Here is a 22,994-nt window from a genome sequence, read left to right as displayed (position 1 = left end):
AACTGCGTCACACACACCTAGGCCAAGACTCAACACACATACAGGCCACATTTTGTGTATGAATGGTGTTCTGTGTAAACTGGGGGTACGTACCTCTGAGTTGTTTGACTCTGTACTCGCTGTTGTCCTTCATAGGCACCGTTTGCTGGGACATGTGAGGAGATGGCGGCATCCTCTGGTGTACCGACCGTTGGTGGACCTGTCGACAATGGAGGAGCGACATGTGATTATCACATACTGGCTTGACCGTGCCACAATACAGGAACTGTGTACCCAGTTGGAGCCAGACCGGATGTCAGCAATCCACCATCCCACAGGAATCCCCACTGAAGTGCAGGTCCTGTCAGTGCTCCATTTCCTTGCAAGTGGGTTTTTTCAAACAACAGTGGCCATTGCATCAGGGATGCCCCAGCCTATGTTTTCCAACGTATTGTCCAGAGTGCTGTCTGCCCTTCTGAAACACATGCAGAGCTACATCGTTTTTCCTCAGGTGGAGGATTTGCCTACAGTGAAAGGTGATTTCTATGCCCTGGGACACATCCCCAACATCATAGGTGCCAGTGATGGGACCCATGTGGCTTTGGTACCCCCCCACAGGAGTGAACAGGTATACAGAAACAGGAAGAGTTATAATTCAATGAATGTACAGATGGTATGTTTGGCAGACCAGTACATCTCCCATGTGAATGCCATGTTCCCTGGCTCAGTGCATGATGCCTACATCCTGCGGAATAGCAGCATCCTTATGTGATGGGTCAACTCCAGAGGCACCGTGTGTGGCTTTTAGGTGAGCACCTGGAAGCAAGACAGTGGGAATGGTTGACTGGGTCTGGGGATATCCCTACAGGTTAGTGTGTGTCTAACAGTTGTCCCTCGCCATTTGCAGGTGACTCTGGTTACCCCAACCTGTCATGGCTAATGACCCCAGTGAGGAATCCCAGGACAAGGGCAGAGGAACGCTACAATGAGGCCCACGGGCAAACTAGGAGGGTGATCGAGCGGACCTTCTGCCTCCTGAAGGCCAGGTTCCGGTGCCTCCATATGACAGGTGGATCCCTATTCTACTCACCAAAGAAGGTGTGCCAGATCATCGTGGCCTGCTGTATGCTTCACAACTTGGCTTTGCGACGACAGGTGCCTTTTCTGCAGAAGGATGGTCCAGATGGCGGTGTTGTGGCAGCTGTGGAGCCTGTGGACAGTGAAGACGAGGAAGCAGAGGAACAAGACATGAACAACAGGTACTCAGTGATCCAGCAATATTTCCAGTGAGACACAGGTAAGAGTACAGACCTTCCTACTACATGTACTTTAACACTACTGCCTCTCTACTGTCTGTCGTTTTCATCCAGTGTATGGTCACTGAGTTGTCACTTTCCCTTACGATTTCACAGATGTGGGTCCCACTGTGTGACATCTGCTTAGATTCCTCATGGACTAGAGCTGTGTGACATAGGTATGTTGGTATTACAATAGAAAGAGCATTTTGTCACTGTAATTACTAATACACTATTTCGAAATCAAAGACAGACTCCAGATTGTTTTGTGCTTTAAGTGTGTTTATTTAAGTGCTCAATATTGGAGGGGGTAGTAAAATGGTGAGGGGTGATAGCAGAGGAATGTCCATGGCAGAGTCCAGCCTATTAGTCTCACAGGTGCATTGCCCAAATGGGCATAGGAAGTGGAGCTGGGGCAGTTTAAGTATGGACAGGGTGACAAAGTGGGACAGTAGGATGACAATCAGGGTGGTCTCATTTCTTGGTGGGGGTCTTGGCATCGTGCTCTGTCTTGTTCCTGGATCTCAGGGACCGTTTGCGGGGTGGTTCTCCCTCTGCAGGGGGTGGGGTGCTGGTGTGGTGGTCCTGTGGTGGGGCGTCCTGTCCACTAGTGCCGGTGGAGGTGGTGGGCAGTTCATCGTCCATGCTAGGGTCAGGGGCCCCTTGTACTGCCACAGTGTCCCTCCTGGTGTTGAGTACTTCCTTCAGCACCCCTACGATGGTGCCTAGGGTGGAGCTGATGGTTCTGAGTTCCTCCCTGAAGCCCATATACTGTTCCTCCTGCATGCGCTGGGTCTCCTGAAACTTGGCCAGTACCGTTGCCATTGTTTCCTGGGAGTGGTGGTAGGCTCCCATGATGGAGGAGAGGGCCTTGTGGAAAGTGGATTCCCTTGGCCTGTCCGCCCCCTTGTGCACAGCAGCCCTCCCAGTTCCCCTCTGTTTCTGGGCCTCCGTCCCCTGGACCGTGTACCCACTGCCACTGCCCCCAGGTCCCTGTTGTTGTTGGGGTGGTGGGTTATCCTGGGTTCCCTGTAGTGGTGGACACACAGCAGATTGACGTGTCCTGGGGAAGGAGATATGGGCCCACTGGGTGGGTGCTGTGCTGGTGTTTCCAGAGGGGGTAAGGTATGTGACTGTGTGAGGGGAACCGACTGTCCAGAGGTCCCCGATGGGCCGGGCTGGTCATCTAGATCCAGTTGTACAGAGCTGCTGTCATCACTGTGGGCCTCTTCTGTTGGTGGTGTGGACATGTGTGGACCCTCCTGTCCGGTGACATTGGGTAGGGGTCCTGCAGGGGTATAAAAGGATGTTTATTACATCTGTGTGTGGCAAGGTGTGCAATGAGTGGGTGACCGTGTACCCCAGTGCTTGCATTCCTGTGTGGGACCTTGTGTGATGATGGTTTAGGGGGTTGTACGGGTATGTGCAGTGGGCATGCTTTAGTGATGGGTGTCCATGCTTTGTTGTTGCATGCAGGGCTTGGTGTTGGGATAGGTGGTTTGTGATGTTGGGACATTTGTGAGGAGTTGGAGTGCTGGGGGTGAGGGTGAGGGTGGGGGTATGTGCTGGCATGCAGGTAGGGTGGGGGATGTAATAGTTAAGATTTGTCTTACTAGAGTCCATTCCTCCACCTACTCCTGCGAGGCCCTCAGGATGCAGAATCACCAAGACCTGCTCCTCCCATGTTGTTAGTTGTGGGGGAGGAGGTGGGGGTCCGCCGCCAGTCCGCTGAACCACCAGGTGGTGTCTTGAGACCATGGAACGCACCTCCCCCCGTAGGTAGTTCCACCTCTTCCTGATGTCCTCCCGATTTCTTGTGTGCTGTCCCACTGCGTTGACCCTGTCCACTATTCTTTGCCATAGCTCCATCTTCCTTGCAATGGAGGTGTGCTGCACCTGTGCTCCGAATAGCTGTCGCTCTACCCGGACAATTTCCTCCACCAGGACCCTGAGCTCCTCCTCCGAGAACCTGGGGTGTCTTTGCCATGCCATGGTGTGGTGTAGGTGATGTGTGGGGTGGAGTGTGTGGTGATAAGTGTGCTGATATGTAGTGGTGTGTTGTGTGAGGTGCGTGGAAGTTTTGTGAGTGATAGTGTTGTGTGCCTGTGGATGCTGTTGTTCTTGCTGGTGCTGTCTCTCTCTGGCCTTCTTTCGGAATTTTTGGTTGTAGGGGTTTGTGGGTGATGTGGGTGTGTGTTTTATATTGTAATGGGTGTGGGGGAGTGGTGTGTGGATGTGTATCAGGTGTGTGTATTTGGAATTGTCCAATGTGGCTGTGTTTTGTAAATGTGTGTGTATTTTTAGCGCAGCGGTGTGTACCGCCAATGGAATACCGCGGTTGAAGGACCGCCGCGTGGATTAGTGTGTTGTGATCGTGTGGGCGTATTTCTGTTGGTGTGATGGTGGAGGTTTTGTTTTCGCCAGTTTATCACTGACCTTTAGTGTGGCGGACTTGTGTGGGTGTCTGAATTTTGGCGGATTCCGAACTGTGGGTCATAATAGCTGTGGCGGAATTCCGCGGCCGCGGCGGTGTGTTGGCGGTCTTCTACACGGCAGTAAGCGGCTTTTACCACCAATGTTGTAATGACCGCCTAAATGTAGCTGAACTGACCAAATATACATAGTGACACAAATTTAATGTATTCATTCAGAATCTTTATTCAGCTGTATTAGAATATAAAATATCACAGATTTAAAAACTGCCAAGTTCAACCATGACATAAGTACTTCAAGAATGGATATCTTGAATAATCAACCCACCCAACAATGTGTTAAAAGGCAAATTTTAAAACAATGAATCAGCAGTGATCAGCAAAATAACGGGCATATTTAAGAACCCCTAGTGCCAGCTACAGGCACATTTGCGTCATTTATTTTTACATTTCACAAACAAGCCTTGCAACTAAGACCTATGTGTTATTCTGTGTGCACACCATGCAACTAGAGTACAATTCCAAACCTATTAAAGCTCATGCATTCCACAGTAATGTCCATATATATTATGCACAACACGCTAAAAAGCCAGAGGGGGATTATTACCTGGGGTCAAAGGCAAGACCATCTCGAAACAAAGTTGTTTAAAGTACACTTGTGGCTGCTGTGCAAGTGTCAAGCTGGTCATGAAATCGAGTGTCTATAGCTCCAGCCTATGTTAACAAAACCACGATTATGAGCAACCAATAAATAGAATGCTGAGTGGTGCTCCCAGCCACTGGAACATACAACAGTTCTAGAAGCTCTGGGAAGTGAAATCACAACTCCGCTAAGGTGTGCGCAGTGAATGTATTGATACCAGTATGAAAAGTGGTGAGTGAGCTGGTGATTATGTTATGGAAGGAAACAAAAGGAGCTTTAATAGGTTTGGGTCTCCACCCTCCAACCAAACCCTTGTACTCCATCCCCGTGGCTGAAGATGATAGAAACCTTTTCCTGGGTATTGGCTGATAGTTGCTCGAGTCACGATTAAACAGTGTCCCGAAGGAAAGGTGGGGGAAAAGGTAGACACCAGGCTCTTTAGGCACCAGTCAACAAATGGAGGTTTGGGTCGGGCACTCCAATACATGAATCTGCTCCTCTGCGCCCCCTGGAAATGCGGCACAATGTGTGGTGCATGATGACTTGAGTTGCACCAGACGATTCTGATCGCACATGGAGTTACAAATTCTGTACCTCCCTGGAATGAGGCACAACATCTGGTGCATGATGGCTTGAGTAACACTAAACAATTCCAGTCATACACAAAGATTTACCAATTCTGTAGCTCCCTGAAATGAGGCACAGCGTCTGGTGTGCAATGACTTGAGTCACAACAGACGATTTCAGTCACACACAGAGAGCGCAAGTTCAGCGGTGCCACACATGGTAGAATGTGGCACTTCTATGGGTATGCTCTCACCTGAAATGGTCCCAACCTGTAAATCGGACACAATTCGCAATGAGCATGCAGGCTGTATATCGCATGAGAAAAATCTAGCACAGTCAACGAAGCAGGCCACGCCGGGTCCCACAGCTAATGAATCCACTCACCACTAGCAAGACACTTGTTGAGGCCACATAATGCAGGGCCACACTCCTTGAATATGGGTTGTTCCTTTGGGGCTCCACACCAGACAATCTGGTCCCAGGTCACAAGCTTGCGCCACTGCTACCAGATGAGATCCAGCATATGATATGGGCAATTAACAGGGCACCACCCTCAAGATGTCACAGGCAGAGGGTGTAGGTCCCTCGCAGGAGGTCTTTGATGTCCCTGAGACCTCCACAAAATAACAGGGGGCAAGCCAACAAGCCCTTCGAGAGCACACTTTGGGGTGCCACACAGCAGCGGCAATCAGCCCAGGCCAGCCATAATTAAGGAAGGATGGGTAGTCCCTTCCAAGGGCAGTAATTACTCCATGAACACAACAGATTCCTCTGGCAGTGTGTACCACACAGTCCAGTTCCTTCGGTCCTTCATCCCCACAAGAATATCTCTAGTTTACTGCAGTGTGGCACCAGTAGTTACACTGCAGTGTGGCCCTCATTCTAACCCCGGCGGTCGGCGGAGAGGCGGCGGTCGGACCGCGAACAGACCGGCGGTCCAAAAAATGGCATTCTGACCGCGGCGGTCACCGCCGCGATCGACCGCCACTTTCCCACTCCGACCGCCACGGCGGTCATGACCGACGGGCTGGAGTTTGCGCACTCCGGCCCGGCGGTCGACCCAAGACCGCCAACCGCATCATGACCCTGCTTACCGCCGCGGTTTTTGGCGGTCGGGAACCGCCATGCGAACCATGGCGGTAGGCACTATCGGGGCCAGGGAATTCCATCCCTGGCACTGATAGGGGTCTCCCCCACCCCCCACTACCCCCCACGAGTCCCCCCCCACACCCTCCACCCCCTGCCACCCCCCAGAGATGTTACAAACCCCCTGCCCCCCCACCCCGACATGCACATACACGCACCCCGACATGCACGCACCCCCAACATGCACATATGCACACCCCCTACACACACACATACACAACGGGGCACATACCCGCACACATACATGCCAACATGCGCACCCGCCGAACTACACACATTGCCCATAGGCACAGCAGCACCCCCCGTCCGCATGCATGCACTCACACACCCCCTCTACACACCCCCATGCACGCACACATCACACAACACCCCCCCACCCCCTCCCCTCACGGACGATCAACTTACATTGTGCGTTGGTCCTCCGGGAGGCGACGGGAGCCATAGGGACGTGACCGCCAACAGAAGACCGCCAACAGAAGACCGCCACACAGAAATGTGGGTCGTAATTCTGTGGGCGGTGTTCTGCTGGCATGGCGGTGGAGGTTGACCAGTCTCCACTTTCCCGCCGACCGCCAGTGTGGCTGCTGGCGGTTTTCCGGCGGAACGCTCCCAGCGGTCGGAATACGCGCCGCGGCATACCGCCGCGGTCGGCGGTCTTTACCGCGGCGGTAACTCGGCGGTCTTGCGAAAAGACCGCCAAGGTCAGAATCACCCCCTGTGCCTTTGAAGCTGAGGGTGGTTCAGAGGGTTCCGCTTCGAACCACAGATATCTCCCCTAAATATTAGTCCTGTCTACCATGGGCCCATGAATGTAGATCTTTATCTTTAGTGGGGCCATGATCTGGCTTCGAGAGGCCAAGTTGTCAAAACCTCTTCCTCCATTCCATCCAGCAGGCTCTCAAATGACAGAGGTCTGTTGTTCCAGTTGTGTGTCTCAAAGTTTATAGCTTACACTGGAGAATTCACAGATGTGCTCCCCCAGCCTCCAGTGTGAGCTTGAGTTGAATTTAAAAGGCACGCTAAGCTTTTTTGAGCAGAGAAATGGCAACTTTTTAGAAGTGCCATTTCTCAGTTATTATTGACAAAACAATCTTTACCATAGGAAGGGGGTTGTCAGGCCGATAGGAAACATTATGAGGCTGCTCCACTGCAATCAACTATTGCAGTTAGGAGTAATTGTAAGCATCCCCCATGTTAACCTGTGGAAAGTATGATTCTCATTGGAAGTGAAAATGGGTATTCTTCACTCCCTGGGCATATGTGCCCTTGCACACACCAAAGCTTGCCAGGGGCAGGCTGGACACACGTTTAGGAACACCATTGATGTAAGTGCACACACACAGGCCTGCTATGACTGGCTGAATATATGTTGAAAAACACAATAGGTGTGAGTGCCATTGTGCACACACCGGCCTGCTCCGACAGACTAGACTCACGTTTAGGAACACCATAGTTGCAAGTTTGCACACACAGGCCTCCTATGACAGGCTGAATACATTTTTAAAAGAACCGTAGGTTCAAGTGTCCAGACTCAGACCTTCTATGGCAGGCTGGGCTCTTGTTTAAAGACACAGTAGGTGCAAGTGTTGCACACACCGGCCTCTTATGACAGGCTCAGCACATGTTTGGAATACCAGTGGGCATGCATGCACACACTGGCCAGTGCCACTGCCTAACGTATGTAGGAAATACAGTTGCCATTCCACACTGTAATTACAGTAGGAAACTGTCCAGAGCCCATAGGCCACTAAGAGAGAATCAGAAAAAACTATAGGTAGAGCTTATCCCCTTGGTAGGGAAAACCCACGTGGAAGTTCTTGACTATAGGGGCATGAGACACATTTATGGTTTGTACAAACCAATCTGGTAGACAAGTTCATTCTGCATTCTGAATTGGTGACATACTTCTGAAATATCAGGTTGAAGACTTTCTTTTTAGAAGCTTATTCTGGAGGACAGTATGTTATCAATACTGTATTGAGAAACAAGTCCACTTTCACACAACCAGTATTCCTCTAGATGTAGTCCCCTTTGAACAGTCTTAACAGAGCTAAAGTAAAAAGACTACCAGTAACTACATACTCTCTATAACATCAACATAAAAAAGTGACATTGCAGAAGTTGCATTCCAGATTGGATCTGGTAATAAAACCAGCAGACAAATAGGGTGCAATTTTGATTTAATAAGATTAGTCATATAAGCAAGACTATGTTCATATTGCTGGAGTACACCCACAGCTATGAGATTCTACAAACAACCCAAGAAACAAACCTATTGACAGAAAAACAAATGTATCATAGGGAGCTCTGTATGCGGTTGGATCACTAAGCTTGAAGATAAATTGTTAGTGACAAGCAACTTACTCGTACAGTATTTTACACCCTTCCAAAGATTAACAAACCTACTGTACCTCATCGGTGTCCAATAGTGTTGGGGATTGTTTCCATTCTCGAGCTGATCTCAAGACTTTGAGATTGGATCTTTAAACCAATAGTGCACAAGATGCGGACATTCTTAAAGGACACCAGAGAGATGAGGAATCTCTTGCAGAAAAAAACTAATGGAAGGTATACATCTGACAGACTGGAAATACATGGCCCTTAGACATTTTAATATGGAACTAGCTTGTATAGCACAAACTTTGAACTATTTAGAATTTAATTGGGTCCTAATGTTTAGAAGAAAGGAGCTTCAAGGAGTACCTTCACCTCTAGCACAGCTTGGCTTTACTTGCATAGATTTGAAACAGGCTTTGTGTTAGCAAAATCTGATTCATTCAAAAATAATATCAGAATGTGGTGTTGTTATATTGATAATAAATTCATCATTTGGTCAGATGATATGGAGTAGGCACTTAGGACCTAATTACAACCCTGGCAGTCGCGGATAAATTGGCTGTAATACCACCAACAGGCTGGCAGTAATTACTGCCAAATTATGACCATGGCAGAAAGATCTCAGATAGACAGCCACTTTACCACACCGACGCCAGGGCAGAAACAATATCCACCACGGCAGTAGCCACCTACAGACAGGTGGAAGTTAATGTTCCACCCACTGTATTATGACAGCCCAATCTGCCATCTTTTCCGGGGTGTTACCAACGACATCAAAAGCCTGGCGGAAACACTGCACAGAAGTGAAAGGACCTACCATTGGGGACGCAGGGAACAACCTGCCTGCCATGGAGCCTGAGCTGTAAATATTTCAGATGATCTTTTACTTCCTGCTCCACCACGAACACCAACAACGGCGAAGACAACCACGGTGAGTACAGCCACCTAGCACACAGGGGGTGAGGAAAAAGAGAGTGACACACACACGCACAACACCCCCCCACCCCAAACACCATAAATACAATCAGATGCAGTGAGAAAACATATTTACCCGATACCCCTCAGGAATAATGCAAGCACAACACGAATAGGTGAAAGTGGGTGTAATATAATAAATACAGTAGAAATACGTACATCCAATCTAAAAGTATATACATATGTACAATTCAAGGGAAACTGCCCGGTCCTCAATGTGCGTGGACCACAGGGCCACATGACAAAGTTTAAGGCCCCAATTGTCTCCTGCCACAACACAGAGAAAGCACTGCAGGGGCATCAGTTGGAAAATAAGCAAACACCTCATGGGAACAGGGAAGTGGGAGGCACCTCAGCCGGCAGATGGAATAACACCACTGGTCCTGGAGTAGGCAACATGCCCTGTGCTCTGTTCTGGAGACTGCAAGGCCACAGTCTCTCAAGTGGGTGACTTGCCCACATGCTCTGGAGGGGGCAACATGACCTGTGCGCTGTCCTGGGGAGTCCAAGGTCATAGTCTTTCGAGTGGATGACTTGACCACTGGCTCTGGAGGGGGCATCGTGCCCTGTGCTTCGGATCCTGGGGAGGCTGGGGTGAGTGGGTGGCTTCCCCACTCGTTCTGGAGGGGGCATTGTGCCCTGTGATCTTCATCCTGGGGAGGATGGGGTGAGTGGGTGGCTTCCCCACTGGTTCTGGAGTTCTGGATGGGGCATTGTGCCCTGTGATCTTCATCCTCAGTAGGATGGGGTGAGTGAGTGGCTTCCCCACTGGTTCTGGAGGGGGCATCATGCCCTGTGATCTTCATCCTGGGGAGGAAGGGGTGAGTGGGTGTCTTCCCCACTGGTTCTGGAGGGGGCTACGTGCCCTGTGGTGCAGATTTTGGAGAGTGCAAGGTCACAGTCTCTCAAGTGGGTGTAATTCCCCCAGGATTTGCAGGGGGAAGGCTGCACAATAGCACATGGAGGCAGGTCTACAGAATGTCCGCCGGCGGTGACGGCTGTTCAGTGGTGGCAGTGGTGTTACTGCTGCTGCTGGCGGTGGTTGTGGGGGGAAGCACCTGCCAATCCCCTGTAGCCTCGGACGGCTGCCAACTGCTGGTCGTGCTGCTGCTGCTGGTGGTGGTTGTTAGGGGAAGCTCCTGCACATTCCCAGCAGCCTCAGATGGCTGCCCACTGCTGGTGGTGGAAGCTCCTGCCCTTCCCCTGCAGCTTCGGACGGCTGGCCACGGCTGGTGGTGGTGCTGCTGCTGCTGGTGGTTTTGGGGGGAAGCTTATGCCAATCTCCTGCAGCCTCAGACGGCTGTCCACTGCTGGTAGTGCTGCCCTCTGCTGGTTGTGGGGGGAAGCTCCTGCCCATCCTCTGCAGCCTCGGATGGCTGCAGAACCATGGGTGGTAGTGGGGGCTCTGACTGAGTCCCAGCACCAGGGTCCTTGCCCTTCCTGGCAGCAGCTGGGGCTGGATCCTTGCCCTTCCTGGCAGCACTTGGGTCAGGTACCCTTTCAGTGAGCCAGCTTGGTGCCCTGAATCTATTCCCACCACAAGTGGGTTTGGACCTTGCCGGGCCCGTGGACTGGGTGGCTAAGGTGTTTGGGTTTTTGCCACCCTGGCCAGACATGAAGACTGGGGGAGGGGTAGGGAAGAGGTCAATGGTGGAGAGGAAAGGCTGCTTAGGGACACTGGGGCGGGGAGAGGGAGAAGGTATAGGGGTGGAGGAAGAGAGAGTGGTTGTGGGAGGTGTCTTTCTGCTGTGTTTGGGTGCAGGTGCATGGGCTGGGTGCTGTTGTGAGGTGGATGGCTGTTGGGTGTCTGAGTGCTTGCATTTGTGTACTTTGGGAGGGAGGGGACAGACACAGTGGGAGAGGATACAGGGGACATGTGCATGGCTGTTGTGGTGCTGTCTGCCAGTGAGGTGTGTGTTCTGATAGGTGTACTGGTGATGGCGGTAGTAGATGTGGATTTAGTGCATGCAGGTGTGAGTGTAGATGAAACTGGGAAGGAGGTGGAGGAGGAGGAGGGGGACAAAGTGGACGCAGTGGATGTTGGTATGTCTGCATCTGGATGGTGTTTGTGTGAGTGCCTGTGGGACTATGTGTGGTGCTTGTGTTTGCCTGTGCCACTTTTGTGTGCTGTCTTGTGTGCATGCTTGTCTGCCTGTGTGCTTGGGATAGGTTGGGGTTGAGGGGAATGGAAATGGGTAGAGGAAGTTATAGGGGTGAGGGTGGAAACAGGGACAATGGCTGCCACCAGAGAGGAGGCCAGAGCCTGGATTGATCTCTGTTGGGTCGCCAAGCCAGTGTGAATGCCCTCCAGAAAATGCATTTGTCTGTTGCATTTGGGTGGCATGGCATTCACAATGGTTGACTACCCAACAGAGATGGACCTCAGGAGGTCAATAGCCTCCTCACTCAGGGCAGCAGGGCTAACTGGGGCAGGGCCTGAGGTGCCTGGGGTGAAGGAGATGCCCACCCTCCTGGGTGAGCGGGCACAGGCAACTCGATGAGGGGCTGCTGGAAGAGCGCTACTGGTACGGAGGGAGTGGCAGATGTATCTGTAGCTGGGGTGGGCACAGAGGTGTCTGCCACAACCAGGGAGCTGTGTCTGAACTGTCCCCTCCTGTCTCTGCTGTGGTGCTCCCCTCGCCATCCCACTGGTGCCCTCACTGTCGGTGGACTCCATCACCGGTTCCTCTGCTCCTGTGCCAGATGATACTAATGCACATAAGGACAGGATGACAGAACAAAAAGGGGGGGAGACAAAGGATACACTTGGTCAATGGATGCACCAACACCGTTGGCGTACACAGCACCCTCACACACAGGGAACAGGCCTACGCACTGTGCAATGCACTACCAGTAACAATGCTAGTCACCAGGGCATGGGGAGGAACACATACCGCCAACTGCAGCATACCTGGGACCCATAAAGCCCTGCTCAGTAGTGGATGCCTACAACCTAGGTAGGAGGACTATCACATCAGAACCCTGGCAAACATGGGACCTACTCTGCAATGTCAGGCCTGGTCACAGACACACATCCCCCACCCGGATACCACCCCACCAGGCGTAAGCAGTAATGATGGACACTGTACTCACCCCCTTATGGCTGCTGTGATGCCCTCAAGCGCCCATCCAGCTCTGCATAGGCCACCGCCAGTATGTGGGCAATCAGGGTGGTCAGGGTTCAACAGCACCCCTTCCTCGTTGTGAGGCCATACCCAGCTGGGCCTCCACCATCTTCCGTGCCCAGCGTCTCTTATGTCCTTTCTGACAGCAGGTGCTCCACCTGCTGTAGACCCCCAGGGTCCACACATCCTTGGCAATGGCACGCACATACCCTTCTTTTGATGGGCACTGACCTACTGAGGAAATACACACAGGGAAAGGTATTAGTCAGACCGTCCTGCCTGTAATACTCATGGCCTACTATACCCCTTCCCAACCCCTGGACATCCACCAACCCCCCCACCCTAGGCCTTCACACACCCCACTCCATGCATTCATGCCCCATGCATCATGCTCACAGTTGACACAACTGTTGGTCTGGAGGCCCATACAGCTTTCAGTACTGGGGTAGGACCCCATCCACTAGTCTCTCCAACTCCGCCGAGGTGAAGGCAGGGGCCCTTTACCCAGTCACAGGCGCCATGGTAGGTTCCAGACACAGGTCACAGTAGCATATGCAGTATAGGTCCTCTCCTGTTCAAGGTCAGGTAGCAAGTGAGTGAACAAATAGAAAATGGCAGTGACATCCTCTGCAGTGCACACCGTCACCGCCGACATACATCACCATAGGCCACTGTCGCCCATAGGGCCCAATATTATCCATTGAGGCGTAGCACAGCGGTTCCCGACTGCCTCCCGCAACCGCGCACAATGTCAGCCAAATTACCTCACTTCCACCTGTCCCTCCACACAGGACAGGCAGACGCCATTTTGGGGGGGGGCAGGCCCTGTATCATAACTGTGTCACAGTTCACATTTGTACATACAAGACAGATGCCACTTCTACACTTCAAATTAACTTCATGCATTGTACTGTTGGGGCTACGATGTACAGTTTGTGACCGGCACCTCACTATTTTGCCCCATATATTGCTACCGCTGTGAATTAATAGGAGATAGAGACATACCCCATGTACAGACCCCTGGTGGACTTGGCAACAATGGAGGACAGGTACATTATCCTCACCCATAGACTTGACAGGGCCACAATCAAAGAGCTGTGTGCCCAATTAGAGCCTGACCTGATATCTTCTATCCGTCACCCCACTGAGATTCCCCCTCTTGTGCAAGTCCTATCTGTGCACCATTTCTTGGCAACTGGTTCTTTCCAAGTGACAGTGGGCTTGGCAGCAGGAATGTCACAGCCAAAGTTCTCAATAGTGCTGACAAGAGTGATGGATGCCCTGATTAAACAAATGTGCAGCTACATTGTTTTCCCCCAGGTGGAGGATTTGGCCACAATGAAGGCTGACTTTTATGCAATGGGACATATCCCCAACATCACTGGGACAATTGATGGCAGACATATTACATTTGTTCCCCACATCAAAATGAACAGGTGTTCAGAAATCAGTTTTCATTCCATGAATGTCCAGATGGTGTGCCTGGCGGACCAGTACATCTCCCACTTCAATGCAAGTATCCTGGGTCTGAGCGTGATGCCTTTACCCTGAGGAATAGCAGCATCCAAAATGTGATGGCCCAACTGCAGAGGCACAGGGTGTGGCTAATAGGTGAGCCCTGTAAGAAAGTACAATCTTGCCTGGCATGTTACCCCCATTATTACATGTATATAAGTTTGTTTTTGCCTGTCTCACTGGGATCCTGCTAGCCAGGACCCAAGTGTTCATAGTTTGTGGCCTGCATGTGTGTACGTGTGTAGTGTCTAACTGTGATCAACCTTTGACCCTGCTTCTGCAGGCAGGTCGCTCCCGCTCCGCCTTCCACGCCACCTCCATCCCGTTTCCTTGCCAGATTCTCTTTTCCCGCCGCTGCGTCCCCTGCGACCCCTCCCCCCTCCTTCTCACCGTTTCCTTGCCTGATTCTTTTTTCCCACCACTGCGTACCCTGCGGCCCCTCCTGCCTCCCCCCTCCTTCTCACCGTTTCCTTGCCTGATTCTTTTTTCCTACCACTGCGTCCCCTGCGGCCTCTCCCGCCTCCCCCCTCCTTCTCACCGTTTCCTTGCCTGATTCTTTTTTCCCACCTCTGCGTCCCCTGCGGCCCCTCCCACCTCCCACCTCCTTCTCACCGTTTCCTTGCCTGATTCTCTTTTCCTGTCGCTGCGTCCCCTGTGGCCCTTCCCGCCTCCTCCCTCCTTCTCACCGTTTCCTTGCCTGACTCTCTTTTCCAGCCGCTGCGTCCCCTGCGGCCCCTCCCACCCCCCCCACATCTCACTGTTTCCTTGCCTGATTCTCTTTTGTGAGGCCGCTGCGTCCCCTGTGGCCCCACCCCCCAGCACTCTCATTCGCCAGGCCCTACCACCTCCCAGCTGCCACTCCCACCCTCCCCTCCTCTTATGTCAGCCACGGCGCTGAAGCAAAGCCCGTCTATAAGTTTGTTTTCGTCTGTCTCACTGGGATCCTGCTAGCCAGGACCCAAGTGTTCATAGTTTGTGGCCTGCATGTGTGTACCTGTGTAGTGTCTAACTGTGAGCAACCTTTGACCCTGCTTCTGCAGGCAGGTCGCTCCCCGCTCCGCCTTCCATGCCACCTCCATCACGTTTCCTTGCCTGATTCTCTTTTCCCGCCGCTGCGTCCTCTGCGACCCCTCCCGCCTCCCCCCTCCTTCTCACCATTTCCTTGCCTGATTCTTTTTTACCGCCACTGCGTCTCCTGCGGCCCCTCCCACCTCCCCCCTCCTTCTCACTGTTTCCTTGCCTGATTCTTTTTTCCCGCTGCTGCGTCCCTTGCGGCCCTTCCCGCCTCCCACCTCCTTCTCACCATTTCCTTGCCTGATTCTCTTTTCCCGCCGCTGCGTCCCCTGCGGCCCCTCCCGCCTCCCCCTCCTTCTCACCGTTTCCTTGCCTGATTCTCTTTTCCCGCCACGGCGTCCCCTGCGGCCCCTCCCACCCCCCCTTCTCACTGTTTCCTTGCCTGATTCTCTTTTGTGGGGCCGCTGCGTCCCCTGCGGCCCCACCCCCCAGCCCTCTCATTCGCCAGGCCCTACTTCCTCCCAGCTGCCACTCCCACCCTCCCCTCCTCTTATGTCAGGCGCTGAAGGCAAGCCCGTCTGCGCCCGTCCGCGCCTGGACCGCACCCAGCGCCAGAACCCATGGCCCCGGCAACAGCCTCCCCATCAGCATTCACTATAACGCTGACACCCTCTGCACACTCAACACTAGCCAAGACACCACCTGCTTCCAGGCCTCTCCAAAGAGCACACACGGACCCTTCTCCTGCCACAACTGCAGCTTCACCTGCAACAGAGCCCACAAACCTCCTAGGATCAATACCAACCACCTCCGTTGCATACTCCTCAACACCAGCTCAGCACTCAAGCACGCCATCGAAGTCTGGGACCTGCTCGACTCCACCTCCCCGGACGTAGCCTTTCTAACCGAAACTTGGTGGAACGACTCCTCAGCACCCGACATCGCCATAGCCATCCCAAACGGATACAAAGTCGCTCGCCGAGACCGCGCCAACAGAACCGGAGGAGGCATAGCCATCATCCACAAAGCCACCCTCGAAGTCAAAACCACCCTGGACGACTCCTTCACTTCCAAGTCTGCACCGACCCTAACACCACGCTCAGAGGAACACTCATCTATAGACCCCCAGGACACAGGGCACCTTGCAGCAATGCCATCGCTGATCTGGCCAGCACCCACGCACTCGCCTCCACGGACTACATCCTCCTCGCGGACCTGAACTTTCACCTCGAAAACAACAATGACACCAACTCCACCACCCTGACCGAAAACCTTGCCAACCTCGGCTTCACACAGCTCATCAACACACCCACCCACACAGCCGGTCACACCCTTGACCCCATCTTCTCCTTCAACCATACCACCGAACTCTACTGGACCGACCACCACTGCAACCACTTCACCTTCAAGAAACAGAAAGAACACCACCTCACCGAACAACCACCATGCCGTCGATGGGGCAAAGTCACCGAACATCAACTAACCAACGCCCTAGCCCAGAAACCGCCCGTCAACCCCACCGACCCTGACATCGTGGCACACAACCTCAAGCTATGGATCAATGACTGCGCTGACCGCCTTGCTCCACTCAGAAAACCCTCCAACAACCACATCAACGAAAAAGCTACCTGGTTCACCGAAGACCTCCAAGCCTCCAAACGCCACTGCCGAAAACTCAAGCAAATATGTCTACTAGAACGTACTCCAGACAACCACACGGCACTCAAGGATGCCACACGCAAAGACCACCAACTCATCAGGCTAGCAAAAAGATCCTCCTTCAAAACCCGCCTATAAAACAACAGCCACGAGTGCAAAGAACTTTTCAGCATTGTAAAAGAACTCTCCAACCCAAACGCCACGGTCAACTACATCACCCCCTTCCAAGAACTATGCAACGCCCTAGCAACCGCCTTCCAACAAAAAATCACGGACATCCACGACAGCTTCAACTCCCCTCACACTCTGGACGCTCCTACCCCACCCACCACAAACTCCACCCGCTCCAGCCGACTGACCTCCTGGACCAACATCAGCGACGACGAAACCCGCAAGACCATGAACTCCATCCACTCCGGATCACCATCAGACCCCTGCCCACACCACATCTTCAACAAAGCAGACACAGCCATCGCACCACACCTACGGAAAGCCATCTCCTTCGAAACTGCAAGATTCCCGGAAAGCTGGAAACACGTCAAAATCAATGCCCTTCTCAAGAAACCAAAGGCGGACCCCAAGGACCTAAAAAACTTCCGGCCCATCTCTCTGCTCCCTTTCCCAATGAAGGTCATCAAGACATCTTCAACACTCAGCTCACTCGGTACCTCAAAGACAACAACATCCTCGACCCCTCCCAGTCTGGCTTCAGACGCAACCACAGCACCGAAACCGCCCTCCTCGCCTCCACAGATTATATCAGAAGCTCCTCGACAATGGAGAAACATCAGCCCTCATCCTCCTAGACCTATCAGCCGCCTTTGACACCGTCTGTCACCACACCCTAAAATCCCGCCTACGCGCAGCAGGAATCCAGGACCAGGCCCTCGAATGTACTGCATCCTTCCTCGCCGGCATAACCCAAAGAGTCCGCCTCCCCCGTACCAATCCAAAGCCTTCAACATCATCTGCGGCTTACCCCAGGGCTCATCCCTCAGCCCGACGCTGTTCAACATCTACATGGCCCCCCTCGCACAAGTGGCCCGTCATCACAACCTCAACATCATCTCCTACGACGATGACACCCAACTCATCCTCTCCCTCACCAAGGACCCGCACACCGCCAAAACCAACCTCCACGAGGGAGTAAAAGCCATCACGGACTGGATGAGAGACAGCCGGCTAAAACTGAACTCAGACAAAACAGAAGTCCTCATCCTTGGGCGCACCCACTCCGCCTGGGACAACTCATGGTCGTCGTCCATGCTGGGTCCCCCACCGACACCCACCGACAGCGCACAAAACCTCGGCTTCACCCTCGACTCCTCACTCTCCATGTCAAAGCAGGTCAGTGCCATCTCCTCCTCCTGCTACAATACCCTCCGCATGCTTCGCAGAGTTTACAAATGGATCCCAACAGAAACAAGAAAAACAGTAACCCAGGCCCTTGTCAGCAGCAGACAACTATGGCAACGCCCTCTACACCAGTATCTCATCCAAACTCCTCCAACGCCTCCAACGCATCCAAAATGCCTCCGCCCGACTCATCCTCAACATCCCTCGCCACTGCCACATCACCCCCCACCTAAGAGACCTTCACTGGCTCCCCGTCAACAAGAGGATCACCTTCAAGCTCCTCACCCATGCACACAAGGCACTCCACAACACTGGACCATCATACCTGAACAACAGACTCAGCTTTTACACCCCCATCCTGCATCTCCACTCCACTAACCTCGCCCTAGCTTCCATCCCCCGCATCCGACGCAAATCTTTCGGCGGCAGATCATTCTCGTACCTCGCCGCCAAGACCTGGAACACCCTCCTGCCGGATCTACGACAGACCCAGGACCTTCCTTCCTTCAGAAAACTCCTCAACACCTGGCTCTTCGAGCAGTAGCAGCACCCTTCCCCCCTCCCCCAGCCCCTTGAAACCCTCATGGGTAAGTAGCGCACTTTACAAATTGATTGATTGATTGATTGACTGTGTCACTGAGGCTCTGCTAATCAGAACCTCAGTGCTTATGCTTTCTCTGCCTTTAAAATTGTCACTATAGGCTAGTGACCATTTTCACCAATTCTAATTGGCACACTCGAACACCCTTATAATTCCCTAGTATATGGTACCTAGGTACCCAGGGTATTGGGGTTCCAGGAAATTCCTATGGGCGGCAGCATTTCTTTAGCCACCCATAGGGAGCTCAGACAAATCTTACACAGGACTGCCACTGCAGCCTGAGTGAAATAACGCACACGTTATTTCACAGCCATTTTACACTGCACTTAAGTAACTTATAAGTCACCTATATATCTAACCCTAACTTTCTGAAGGTTAGGTGCAAAGTTACTAAGGGCCATATTTATACTCCGGTTGCGCCGAATGTGCGTCAAAAATTTTGACGCACATTCAGCGCAAACGATGCCCCATATTTATACCCTGACGCCCGATGCGGCGCACAAGGGGAATGGCGCTATGTGCGTGAGTTTTTGGAAGCGGCACCCCGCCCTGCGTTAATGACATGCAGGGTAGGCGTTCCCGTCCAAAAACCCACGCATACAGCGGTGCGTCGTATTTATGCTTCCGGGCAAAAATGACTCCCGGGCCGTAGGCGGCGCAAAAAAATGACGCAAAGCACGAATAGCGTGAAATTTTAACGCCTGGGTCAGGGCAGGCGTTAAAATGGGGCAAACACACCTGTACTTAAGCAGAACACACAGAACAAACAACAGAGCAGCAGAGCAGCAACAGGGAGCTATGGAGGTGCTTTTTCTTCAACGTGCACGTAGACGCAGAGCCCTGCAGCAACAACAGCAGCTACAACAACAACAGCAGGGACCCCAAAGACAGCGCAGAAGGCAGGACAGGATATTCCGCCCAAGAACAACCCTGCATGGCCTCAGGGAACGGGACATCATCCAGAGGTACCGGTTGAACTGGCAGGCCATTCAGCAGCTGCTGGCAAATATCGAACAACAGTTGGCCCCCACTTTAGTGACACCCCGCACTATCCCAACTGAAACAAAGCTGCTTGCCGTACTACACCTGCTGGCAAGTGGCTCCTTTCAGACAACTGGTGCCCTGGTTGGTGGAATATCCCAACCATCATTCTCTGCATTCCTGCCTAAAGTCCTGGATGCCATCATTCGCCTGACACCCCGCCACATCTGCTTCCCTAACACACTGCAGAAGCAGCAGGAAATGAAACAGGGGTTCTACGCCATCAGTGGCTTCCCGCACGTCCTTGGTGCAATCGACTGCACACACGTACGCCTTGTGCCACCTGCTGATTCAGAACACCTCTACCGCAACAGGAAGCACACACATTCAATCAACGTCCAGGCCATAGTCGATCACCAAGGACTGATCACCAACATCGTGGCCAAATATCCTGGGAGTGTACATGACGCATTCATCTTCCGTCACTCCACCATCAACCAACACTTCCAGGATGGACGCTATGGCAATGGACTACTTGTTGGTAAGGACAAAAAACAAACCCATACACACACCGCACACAAACCCTCTAGGACAAACAACACATACACCACAATAGCAACACCTAGCCAGGAACACACTGAGGTACTCACATCACTAGCCATGTGTCAGAAGTCAACATTTAACCTGTCACACATTGGAATTTAATCCACAGCCTAATGTGAAGACATCAATGAGTGTGGTTGGCCAAATGTCACTTTACAGATTGGAAGTCTCAAAATAACCTGTACACTAATACAATGCATAAGTCAAAAGGTATGGGATGGCCTGGGCTCATACACATGAAGGTGTCAAATACACTTTCACGTTTTAACTCGGCATGGAACTAACATCACACCCCCAGTGAGGACACACAGACAACTGTATCACTAGTCACAATGCTAGGGAGGGAACACTCTACTGCAACAACAAAAACAGTCCTTCTGACAAACGGTTAGCCAACAAACACTTGCTCAGCCAAGGGAAAATATATCAAAGCAAACTTTTCAACAACAACCATAGGTTGGAACATTAGTACACAAAAGAGTCACAGACAACACAAGACAACTACAGCCATCAAAGATCCGTACAACACTGCCTCCTACATCTAATTCAATCCATTCTCTTTCTCTTTCAGCTGATCAGGGGTATGGCATCCAGCCTTGGGTGATGACACCATTCGGGAACCCAATCACTGCTGCAGAGCGGGCATACAATGACGCCCACAAGAGGACCCGCAGCATTGTGGAGAGGACCTTTGGGATCCTAAAGTCTAGGTTCCGCTGCCTTGACATCACTGGCGGGAGCCTACTCTATTCCCCAGAGATGGTGTGCAAAATCATCCTCACTTGTGCCATATTGCACAATATATGTGTCCAGAGGAACATTCCCCTCCTTGAACTGGACCCAGGCATGCCTGAGGATGACGAAGAGGAGGATGCTGGGCCGCAACAGGAGGGGGGACAACCCAACACGGCAGCAGGACAGCGTAGGCGCCAGCAGCTTGTAAATAATTTTTTTGCTTAATGTATAATAATCACCTGTATTACACTATTGTAAATAAACACAGATATCAAACACCACATCATGTTTTGGTCCATGCATTACTGAGCACCTTTACTTATAAAATGCTGACGAAGAATGTGGTCTCCTTGACCAACAATGCCATAACAATCATCACAACAAAAAAGAACATTTCAATTGTATGCACAGAGGGTAGGATGTGACATGATACATTGCCATACACAGAGGCCCACATGAGTACAAATGTGGCAAATCCACATGCTACATCAAAACACCTGAGACAGTCTTGCACCCAGACAAAAAAAGTAGATCATGTGAAAGTCACATCACATGTGGTCAGAGACAGGGTGGGACCATCCATGTGTACGTCACCATGTCATCAATGGCTTCTCTCCAGTGGGTGATATGAGCAAAACACAATTGGGACAACATTAGCTGCCACTAACTCAGGAGGAGACGTGGATGTCACAGTGACAACATACACCCAGACAGGTGATAGTGGATCCACATACCAACACACATGTACACATATGTCATACAATCAACCAAATTATTGAAAGTAGACCATCACAGTCGGGTCCCAGTTTGAACCTAGCAGGAAGAATGTGACATGCCACTTAACCAGTTAATGCAGAAAGGGACACAGACACCCACTAAAGAATATTCCCCAGAACATCAGGAACGCTCAGAGTCTTCCAAACATAGTCATTGGGAAATGGTAGGCATGTCAGCTCAAAATCATCATTACTGCAAACTTCTAATGGGCTAATGAGATGAATGAATGGTCAACAGTCATACATACCATATGGCCTTACATTAGCCTGCTGCTGCAGGTTTCCCATAAAATATTAAGCCAAGCCATGGATACTGTAACTAATCAGGATGGTCAAATCCTAGGGTGCTGGGGGCCTAAGTCCACTTCTACGGTCCCACAAACATACACAAATCCTGTACTTGTGAGCCAAACACATGCATAAGGTACATGTGTGGCCTACATGTCAAGAGTAGAACACAAAGCACAAACACAAAATGAGGCTAGGACATGGTTAGCCCCATAATAACTGTAAGTGACCATTGCACTCCCTGTTAGGACTCCAGATAAAAGCATCACCATCATAAGTGTGGACCAAATTTGGAGAAGGAATACATCATGGTATCCCATCCATCATTTCCAAACAGCCATCAGCAATTGCCACAAATATGTTGACAAATATGGAAAAGACATTATGTAACGTATCCACACCATTACTGTGTGAATGCCTGCCATACATACAACAATGGACATGTGGCATATCCAAACACAAATGTGTATCACATTGCCCCGTTTGACCCTGACAAATCACCTTCCCCAAGTTAAAAACATGAAGACGTAACAAAAAGATTTGATCATAATTCTACGCATACAGCATGGGTGTCATATTTTGGTCACGTACATGAGTGCACAGAATGCAGAGTCAAATCTGAATGTATACAAAAATTTCACAGATTTAGACAGCAAAATATAAGTTACATCATATTTCAGATTTGACTCAGCAGCATGTGCATTCCTGTACGTTTCAAAAATATGACGCCCATCATGTATGCGTCGGAAAAAATGACGCAACATGCACATATTTTCGTACATCTCGTACAGTAAATGAATCTTAATATTCATATCATATTTTTTCACTCAGCAGCATTAGCACTCCTGTAGGTGGATAAAATATGACGCCCATCATGTATGCGTCGGAAAAAATGACGCAACATGCACATATTTTTGGACATCTCGTACAGTAAATAAATATTAATATTCATATCATATTTTTACAC

This window comes from Pleurodeles waltl, chromosome 2_1, assembly GCF_031143425.1.
Source record: "Pleurodeles waltl isolate 20211129_DDA chromosome 2_1, aPleWal1.hap1.20221129, whole genome shotgun sequence".
NCBI classification, from domain to species: domain Eukaryota; kingdom Metazoa; phylum Chordata; class Amphibia; order Caudata; family Salamandridae; genus Pleurodeles; species Pleurodeles waltl.
The sequence above is the reverse complement of the archived record's forward strand: the minus strand, read 5'-3'. Positions refer to the sequence as shown.